The 9,629-nt window shown below is 42.9% G+C and overlaps 1 long non-coding RNA gene across 2 annotated transcripts; it reads left to right on the forward strand.

Annotated features, from left to right (window-relative positions):
- Window positions 1-1,387: 1,387 nt before the first annotated feature.
- Window positions 1,388-5,701, forward strand: LOC146752266 (uncharacterized). Of its 2 annotated transcripts, XR_014940757.1 has the most exons (3): window positions 1,420-1,682; window positions 3,142-3,243; window positions 5,593-5,701. It is a non-coding gene; the product is annotated as an uncharacterized LOC146752266 (long non-coding RNA). The 2 variants fall into 2 exon arrangements; XR_014940756.1 differs by lacking the exon at window positions 3,142-3,243 and having other exon boundaries at window positions 1,388-1,682.
- The last annotated feature ends 3,928 nt before the right edge of the window (window positions 5,702-9,629 follow it).

Consider the following 9,629-nt stretch of genomic DNA (forward strand, 5'->3'; position numbering starts at 1 on the left):
CATGGGCACAGGTGGGGGCCGTTGAGGGGTGGACTGTGATTGGTTGGAGCCTGGCTCCTCCCCTCCTTGACTGGTATTTAAGGGCTGGGAAGGGCAGGGGGCAGCATCAGTTCCAGCTCGGTGCTCCTATGGGAGCATTGAGGGAGAGGATTCTCCTTCCTGCTGCTTTTGAGGTCTGGATGCCATATGGGATGGGACTCTGCTTGGAGATCCTTTCCTTTGGGGTCAATGGTGAGTCTTTGGCTTTGCAATGGGGTAAGGAATTTCTTCTTTATTACTGGACTGATATCTTCTCCTTTTGATTGCTCCTAACAGCACTTATGGATGGGGGTGAGAAGGAGCTATATCTACTTATGGATGGGTATGAGAAGGAGCTGTATCTAAAGCCTCCTTCCTTTGGATGGAGGGCTCAGCCTTCACAATGGGGTGAGCGATCCCTTCTTTATTGCAGGGTTTGGGGGTGTTATGGGTCACTTTGGGATGCTCCATCCCTAGAGGTGTTTGAGGCTGTGGGACCTTGGTGTGGTGGTTGGTGACTGTCCCCATAGCAGGGGGTTGAATGGAGATGGTCATTCTTGTTCTCAGTGCTGATCATCATTTGATTCTATGCTCATATATTGCAGAGTGTCAGCCCCAGTGCTGGCTCCTATGGGGCGTTGTTCATCACTATCTCCACCTGGACATGGAGCCATTGGCTGCTGCTCTCTGGACTCGGTTCTACAGCCAGTTCTTCATCCATCTCATCATCTTCCCGCCCACTTGGTGTCTTCATCACTTGGACATGAGGATGGTGTGGGGTCCTGCATCAGAGGCCTTGGTGAAGTCTAAGTAGATGATATCAGCAGCTCTTCCTTCGTCTGCTGATGTATCAGTGCCATCATAGAAGTCTATGAGGTCAGTCAAGGAGCATTTGCCCTTGGTGAGGCTGTGTTGGTTCTCCATCGTCACCTCCTGCCTTCCATGAGCCCTGAGTCCTTCTATGAGATCTCCATCATCACCTCCTGCCTTCCATGAGCCCTGGGTCCTTCTATGAGGATCTCCATCATCACCTCCTGCCTCCATGAGCCCTGGGTCCTTCTATGAGGATCTCCATCATCACCTCCTGCTTCCATGAGCCCTGTGTCCTTCTATGAGGATCTCCATCATCACCTCCTTCCTTCCATGAGCCCTGGGTCCTTCTATGAGGATCTGCTTTGTGGTCATTCCCAGCACAGCAGTGGGACCGACGGCTCAGCGGTTCCTGGGCTCATCCCTTCTACCTTCCTACAAAGGAGTGCCATGTTGGCCGTGTTTCTGCTCACCGGACTGCACCCCATTGTCACCACTTCTCAGTCTGCAATGCATCTCATCTGGACTCATAGACTGTTTGATTTCAGGACCTTGGTTGGTCTTGCACTGGGTTGTTGACCTTATAAGGTCCAAAGGGGTCTTATGTGGGGCCCTATTGGTTCCAATGGGGTCTCATGGGGCCCCGTTGGTTCCAACATCCCTACCTACCAAACCCAAGGTGAGTGCTGTGTCTATGAGCTCCCTGCAGATGTGGGCAGTGCCTTCATTGCTGTGTTGTGTCCAACAGGTTCCAGCAGAGCACAGAGACGTGCGGCTCCTGATGAGAGCAGTGAGGAACAGAAACCTGCATTGCCTGGACCCAGCTTTGCTGATGGTAACTCTCAGCCCAGCAGGTAAGGGCAGCACACACAATTGCTTTTTACCTGTTCCATACTGAAATTGAAGGTAATGTTCCATTATTATAATGATAATATCTGCTCTCATCCTTCTGCATTCTCTTTTCCTCTGTTCTCTGCTGTTTCTCCAGCATTTCCTGCAGTGTTTCCTTTGTTCTCACTTTATGTTCTGTTCATTCTATGGGCCTTGTTGTTCATTTTGGTGCTTCATTCCCTTCAGCCTTTCATTCCATGTTGGAGTTCCAAGCAGTTTCCTCTGCTGCCTTGCCCCCCATCTTGATGTTTCTTGTAGTGCCCTTTTAGGCCTTGCCCCCCATCTTGATGTTTCTTGTAGTGCCCTGTTGGGCCTTGCCCCCCATCTTGATGTTTCTTGTAGTGCCCTTTTGGGCCTTGCCCCCCATCTTGATGTTTCTTGTAGTGCCCTTTTGGGCCTTGCCCCCCATCTTGATGTTTCTTGTAGTGCCCTGTTGGGCCTTGCCCCCCATCTTGATGTTTCTTGTAGTGCCCTGTTGGGCCTTGCCCCCCATCTTGATGTTTCTTGTAGTGCCCTTTTGGGCCTTGCCCCCCATCTTGATGTTTCTTGTTGTGCCCTTTTGGGCCTTGCCCTCCATCTTGATGTTCCTTGCAGTGTTCTTCTGGGCCTTGTCCTAATCTTGATGTTCTGCATGATGTTCCCTTGGGCCTTGCCCTCCATCTTGATGCTTTACGTGATCATTTTTTTGGCCCTTGCCCTCCATCTTGATGTTTCAGCAGTGCTGTTTTGGGCCTTGCCCTCTGTTTTGCAGTTCCATGCAGTGTTCTTTTAGGCCTTGCCCTAAACCTTGATGTTGTATGTGCCCTTTTGGGCCTTGTTCTCCATCTTGATGTTCCTTTAATGCCCTTTTGGGCCTTGTTCTCCATCTTGATGTTCCTTTAATGCCCTTTTGGGCCTTGTTCTCCATCTTGATGTTCCCTGCCATGTTCTCTTGGGCCGTGCCCTCCTTTTTGTTGTTCCATGCAGTGTTCTTTTGCTGTTTCCATTTGGCCTCCTACTCCGCCTTCCCTTTGCCCTCTGTTCTTGGTGTTTCATACCACTCTCCTTGCTGTTGCTTTCCCTTGGCTGTTTTATTACTGTTGCCCTTGCCTTACTGTTGGTGTTTGCTTTGCTTTCCATTTGTTGGGGCTTTCTGTGCTTGTTCTGCTGCCTTTGGCTCTATGGGGTTTGCTGGGAGGCAGCATTCATGGTAATCTTGACCTTAAGGGAACTTTATGGGATAATTGCAGGAACTTTATGGCCTTAATGGGAAATTTAGTGATAATTGCAGTTTTCTGTAGAGTATCTGTAAATTGAACCCTTTGTTTTTAAGTACCTTTCATTCTAATCATAGTGCAAAATACCATTTTAAAGTAACTGCACCTTTAACCTTAGAAATAGCATTACTTCTATTTCTAATAGTATTTATTCCATCCCTAATAGCATGGATTCTATCCTACTGATGAGAGCAGTGAGGAACAGAAACCTGCATTGCCTGGAATGCTCCAGACCCAGCTTTGCTGATGGTAACTCTCAGCCCAGCAGGTAAGGGCAGCACATATCAATTGCTTTTTACCTGTTCCATTCTGAGATTGAAGGTAATGTTCCATTATTATAATGATAATATCTGCTCTCATCCTTCTGCATTCTCATTTCCTCTGTTCTCTGCTGTTTCTCCAGCATTTCCTGCAGTGTTTCCTTTGTTCTCACTTTATGTTCTGTTCATTCTATGGGCCTTGTTGTTCATTTTGGTGCTTCATTCCCTTCAGCCTTTCATTCCATGTTGGAGTTCCAAGCAGTTTCCTCTGCTGTTTTGCCCTCCATCTTGATCATCTTTGCAATGTTCTATTGGGCCTTGCCCCCCATCTTGATGTTTCTTGTAGTGCCCTTTTGGGCCTTGCCTCCCATCTTGATGTTCCTTTAATGCCCTTTTGGGCCTTGCCCCCCATCTTGATGTTTCTTGTAGTGCCCTTTTGGGCCTAGCCATCCATCTTGGTGTTTGCTGCAGTTTTCTCTTCAGCTTTGCCCTCCATCTTGATGTTCCTTGCAGTGTTCTTCTGGGCCTTGTCCTCATCTTGATGTTCTGCGTGATGTTCTCTTTGGCCTTGCCATCCATCTTGATGTTTTACATGGTCTTTTTTGGCCCTTGCCCTCCATCTTGATGTTTCAGCAGTGCTGTTTTGGGCCTTGCCCTCTGTTTTGCACTTCCATGCAGTGTTCTTTTAGGCCTTGCCCCACATCTTGATGTTGTATGTGCCCTTTTGGGCCTTGCTCTCCATCTTGATGTTCCCTGCAGTGTTCTTTATGGCCTTGCTCTATCTTGCAGTTCCATGCATCATTCTTTTGGGCCTTGCCCTCTGTTTCATTGTTCCCTTTGTTGTTCTCTTGGCTCTCCACGCTGTTTTCCCTTTGGCCTTTGTTCTTGGTGTTCCCTATAATGGTCTGTTTGCTGTTGCTTTTGCTTTGGCTTTCCCTTGGCTTTCCTTATTGCTTTTGTCCTTGTCTTACCCTTGGCTGCTTGCTTTGCTTTTCTGTTTCAGTGTCTTTCTGTGGTTGTTCTGCTTGTCTTTGGGATTTGCTGGGAAGTTTTGTTTGTGTTAATCTTGATCTGCTCCCCCGGCTTAATGCGGGTTGTAGTGGTAAAGTCTGTAAGCTGTATTTGTTAATGGAACTGAAATTTACCTAATATTTACCCAATACTAAAGGCGTCTGTTATGATAAATGCAGTCATAAAAGTGATGCTCAGTGCTTTATGTGAAAGTTACTTTAATTATGGTCATATTGTGGGATACAATTGTTAAACTTACTGCAAATTTAGACTTAAAAGTAGCATTAATTATATCCATAATAGCATTAATTATATTGCTAATAGCATTAATTCTATCCCAGTGCCTTCATTGCCTTCTTTTGTCCAACAGGTTCCAGCAGAGCACAGAGACGTGCGGCTCCTGATGAGAGCAGCGAGGAACAGAAACCTGCATTGCTTGGACCCAGCTTTGTGATGGTAACTCTCAGTCCAGCAGGTAAGGGCAGCACATAGCAATTGGTTTTTACTTGTTACGTACTGAGATGCGAGGTTAGTGTTTTTGACTTCATTTTTTGCACTCTGTGGTGTCCTATGGGCTGTCTGTGCTTGTCCTACTGTGTTGTCTTTGTGTTTTCTCTTTGCTGTTGCTCAGTTGTTTCTTGCAGTGTTTTTCTTGCCCTCCATTTTGGCGTTCCTTGCGTTGTTCTCTTCGGCTTTGCCCTCCATTTTGGTGTATCTTGCATCATTCTTTTGGACTTTGCCGTCCATTTAGGCATCCATTGCATCATTCTTTTGGACTTTGCCGTCCATTTAGGCATCCATTGCATCATTCTTTTGGACTTTGCCGTCCATTTAGGCATCCATTGCATCATTCTTTTGGACTTTGCTGTCCATTTAGGCATCCATTGCATCATTCTTTTGGACTTTGCCATCCATTTAGGCATCCATTGCATCATTCTTTTGGGCTTTGCAGTCCATTTTGCCATTCCTTTTCTTGTTCTCTCGGGCTTTGCCCTCCTTTTCAGTGTTCCCTGCATCCTTTTGTAGGCCCTTGCCCAATATTTTGATGTTCTCTTGGGTGCTTTCTTCCATTTTGCAGTTTCCTGCATCATTTTGTTGTGCCTTTATGTCCCTATTCCTGTTCTCTGCAGAGTTTTGTGTTGTATTATGTTTTGTTTTGATGTTTTTTGTGCTGCTCTTTTGGGTCTTGCTGTTCATTTTGGCATTCTCTGTGTTCTTCTTTTGCACTTTTTGCTCCATTTTGGTGTTTTTTTTGTAGCAGATTTTTGGGCCTTGCCCACTATTTTACATTTTCATGTCCCACTGGCTTCAGCCCATTGATCTAACTATCTCTCTTTCTTCCTCAGGGCCCTTATATTCCCTGGCTGATGGATGTTCCCCTTTGATGCAGCGCTCCATGCTGCCATGCAGGCGTTCAATAAAGCTTTGGGGGGCTGACGATCCATCACAACAGCACATCAGCTACATGTTAGTCAATTAACCTCCATTTAATTGGAATTAGCTTTTGAGTTAAGTTCTGTTAACCCATTTGGTTTAAGGTTTGCGTTCAGTTAACCTTACCCAAATTGGTTTTTGATTTGACATCACGCTTAAACAAATTGGTTTTAGCTTAGTAATGTATTAACTTCACCCACATTGGGTTTTGTTTTGTAATCATTTAACTGCAACTAAATTTGTTTTTGATATGTTGTTAATTAATCTTAATCAAATTGGTTATAGCTTTTCAATTAATTCTTTTAACAAAATTGGTTTTAGCTTTCAATCAGTCATTGTTAATCAAATTGGCTTTAGTTTTGCCATTTTATTTTTCATTGTTAATCAAATTGACTTTAGTTTTGCCATTTTATTTTTAATTAAATTGGCTTTAGTTTTCTAATTTTTTAATGTTACTTAAATTGGTTGTAGCTTTACAACTGTTTAAGTTTAATCTAATTGGCTGTAGCTTTGCAATCATTTAATCTTAAACTAATTGGCTTTAGCTTTGTTGTTATTTAACCTTAACCAAATTGGTTTAAGGTTTGATTTCAATTAATATCAGCCAAATTGGCTTTATTTATCCTTGCTTACGGGGCTGGGCTAGCCCATTTTTTTTCTATCCGGGCTAACCCAGCCCCGTAACCTACATTTAAGGCCTGAGGGAGCCGAGTTGCTTCCCGGCCACTCTTTGACTCGTGCCCATTTGCGGCCACTCTTTGACTTGTGCCCATTTGTGGCCATTATGAGATTTACGCTGATTTCAGTGTGTGCAATTATTTTTTGTCAACCAAATTGGCTTTTGTTCTGGAGTCAATTAATTTCAACCCAGATTGGCTTCAGCTTTCTATTCAATTATTGTCAACCAAATTGGATTTTGCTTTGGAATCTAATTATCTAATTCTGATTGGCTTAAGTTTTGCAATCAATTAATCTCAGCTAAATTGGCTTTAGGTTTAAAATTAATTTATGTCAACTAAATTGGCTTCCAATTAACTCAAATTAACTGGCTTTATTTTTGAAATCAAATTATTTTAGCCAAATTGGCTTTATTTATCCTTGCTTACGGGGCTGGGCTAGCCCATTTTTTTTTCTATCTGGGCTAACCCAGCCCCGTAACCACTATCTACGGCCTGAGGGAGCTGAGTTGCTTCCCGGCCACTCTTTGACTTGTGCCCATTTGCGGCCACTCTTTGACTCGTGCCCATTTGCGGCCATTTTGAGTTATGCTGGTTTCAGCGCTGTGCTGTTATTTTGAATGTGCCACATTGGCTTTAGCTTTGCAGTCAATTATTGTTAATCAAATTGGCTTTAATACTGAGTCCATTCATGTTTGTGTTTTTGAGTTCAATTTTGCCTTGCTGTGTATGTAATGTGCTGATGCTGTAATTGTACCTTGTGCCATGCAATGTTCTGTATATTTGGATGCTGCGTCTGTCAACTGCGCTGTGCTCTGTACTCAACATGTTGATGCTGCGCCTGTAACCCGGGATGGACAATTTGCTGTGTATATGGATGTTGTACATGTACAATGTATTGTGCAATGTGCTGTATATGGATGTTGTACATGTAAAATGTATTGTGCAATGTGCTCTATGTGTTGATGTGATGGTTGAACATTGTGCTGTGCCATGTTCTCAATGTATCAATGCTGCGCCTGTAAACTGTGTTGTGCTCTGTATTGACTGTGCTGATGTTTGTACTCAATACTGGGATCTTGTGCTATTTGTACAGTATATCTGGATGTTGTGCCATGAACTGAACTGCTGTATCCACTTTGTGCTTGTAAATATGATGTTGTTGCTGTATTGTGTTTGTACTATTGTATGAGTTGTATATTGTGTTGATGGAGCTGTAATAAAGAAACAGTTGTGGTGTGTCATTAATTGTCATCTGCAGGCGATGGAGCAGAATCTAAGGTAGGTGTGACAGGTAAGTGGGGCATGGTAGCACTAGAAGGGCTGTTAGTTCAGTGTATGTAGTTGTTGTAGTTGTTCAGGTTGATTCTGAGTTTGGTTGTAGCTGCAGTAAGTCAGATTGTGTGTGTAGTTGGTCACATGGTCAGTGCAGTTGTTGGTGAACTTAGTTTGTTGGAGCTGGTTGCCTTGTTGTTGTAGTTGGTCATGTTGTGTGTGAACATTGTTGGCAGAGTAGCTCAGTTTTGTGCTGAATGTTGTTTGTGAGCGTAGCTGGTCCAGAAAGTGGTGATGTAGAGTGATAAGTGTAGTTGGTTGAGTTACAGTTTAACTTTGGGTGTAAGGAAAAGTTGTTGTGAGTGAGTTCGGTTATAGGGTTATAGGGTTATAGGGTTATAGGGTTATAGGGTTATAGGGTTATAGGGTTATAGGGTTATAGGGTTATAGGGTTATAGGGTTATAGGGTTATAGGGTTATAGGGTTATAGGGTTATAGGGTTATAGGGTTATAGGGTTATAGGGTTATAGGGTTATAGGGTTATAGGGTTATAGGGTTATAGGGTTATAGGGTTATAGGGTTATAGGGTTATAGGGTTATAGGGTTATAGGGTTATAGGGTTATAGGGTTATAGGGTTATAGGGTTATAGGGTTATAGGGTTATAGGGTTATAGGGTTATAGGGTTATAGGGTTATAGGGTTATAGGGTTATAGGGTTATAGGGTTATAGGGTTATAGGGTTATAGGGTTATAGGGTTATAGGGTTATAGGGTTATAGGGTTATAGGGTTATAGGGTTATAGGGTTATAGGGTTATAGGGTTATAGGGTTATAGGGTTATAGGGTTATAGGGTTATAGGGTTATAGGGTTATAGGGTTATAGGGTTATAGGGTTATAGGGTTATAGGGTTATAGGGTTATAGGGTTATAGGGTTATAGGGTTATAGGGTTATAGGGTTATAGGGTTATAGGGTTATAGGGTTATAGGGTTATAGGGTTATAGGGTTATAGGGTTATAGGGTTATAGGGTTATAGGGTTATAGGGTTATAGGGTTATAGGGTTATAGGGTTATAGGGTTATAGGGTTATAGGGTTATAGGGTTATAGGGTTATAGGGTTATAGGGTTATAGGGTTATAGGGTTATAGGGTTATAGGGTTATAGGGTTATAGGGTTATAGGGTTATAGGGTTATAGGGTTATAGGGTTATAGGGTTATAGGGTTATAGGGTTATAGGGTTATAGGGTTATAGGGTTATAGGGTTATAGGGTTATAGGGTTATAGGGTTATAGGGTTATAGGGTTATAGGGTTATAGGGTTATAGGGTTATAGGGTTATAGGGTTATAGGGTTATAGGGTTATAGGGTTATAGGGTTATAGGGTTATAGGGTTATAGGGTTATAGGGTTATAGGGTTATAGGGTTATAGGGTTATAGGGTTATAGGGTTATAGGGTTATAGGGTTATAGGGTTATAGGGTTATAGGGTTATAGGGTTATAGGGTTATAGGGTTATAGGGTTATAGGGTTATAGGGTTATAGGGTTATAGGGTTATAGGGTTATAGGGTTATAGGGTTATAGGGTTATAGGGTTATAGGGTTATAGGGTTATAGGGTTATAGGGTTATAGGGTTATAGGGTTATAGGGTTATAGGGTTATAGGGTTATAGGGTTATAGGGTTATAGGGTTATAGGGTTATAGGGTTATAGGGTTATAGGGTTATAGGGTTATAGGGTTATAGGGTTATAGGGTTATAGGGTTAGGGTTATAGGGTTATAGGGTTATAGGGTTATAGGGTTATAGGGTTATAGGGTTATAGGGTTATAGGGTTATAGGGTTATTAGGGTTATAGGGTTATAGGGTTATAGGGTTATAGGGTTATAGGGTTATAGGGTTATAGGGTTATAGGGTTATAGGGTTATAGGGTTATAGGGTTATAGGGTTATAGGGTTATAGGGTTATAGGGTTATAGGGTTATAGGGTTATAGGGTTATAGGGTT

The sequence above is a fragment of the Coturnix japonica genome, unplaced genomic scaffold (genome assembly GCF_054131305.1).
Source record: "Coturnix japonica strain WE unplaced genomic scaffold, WE-NBRP24 Scf049, whole genome shotgun sequence".
Lineage (NCBI taxonomy): Eukaryota > Metazoa > Chordata > Aves > Galliformes > Phasianidae > Coturnix > Coturnix japonica.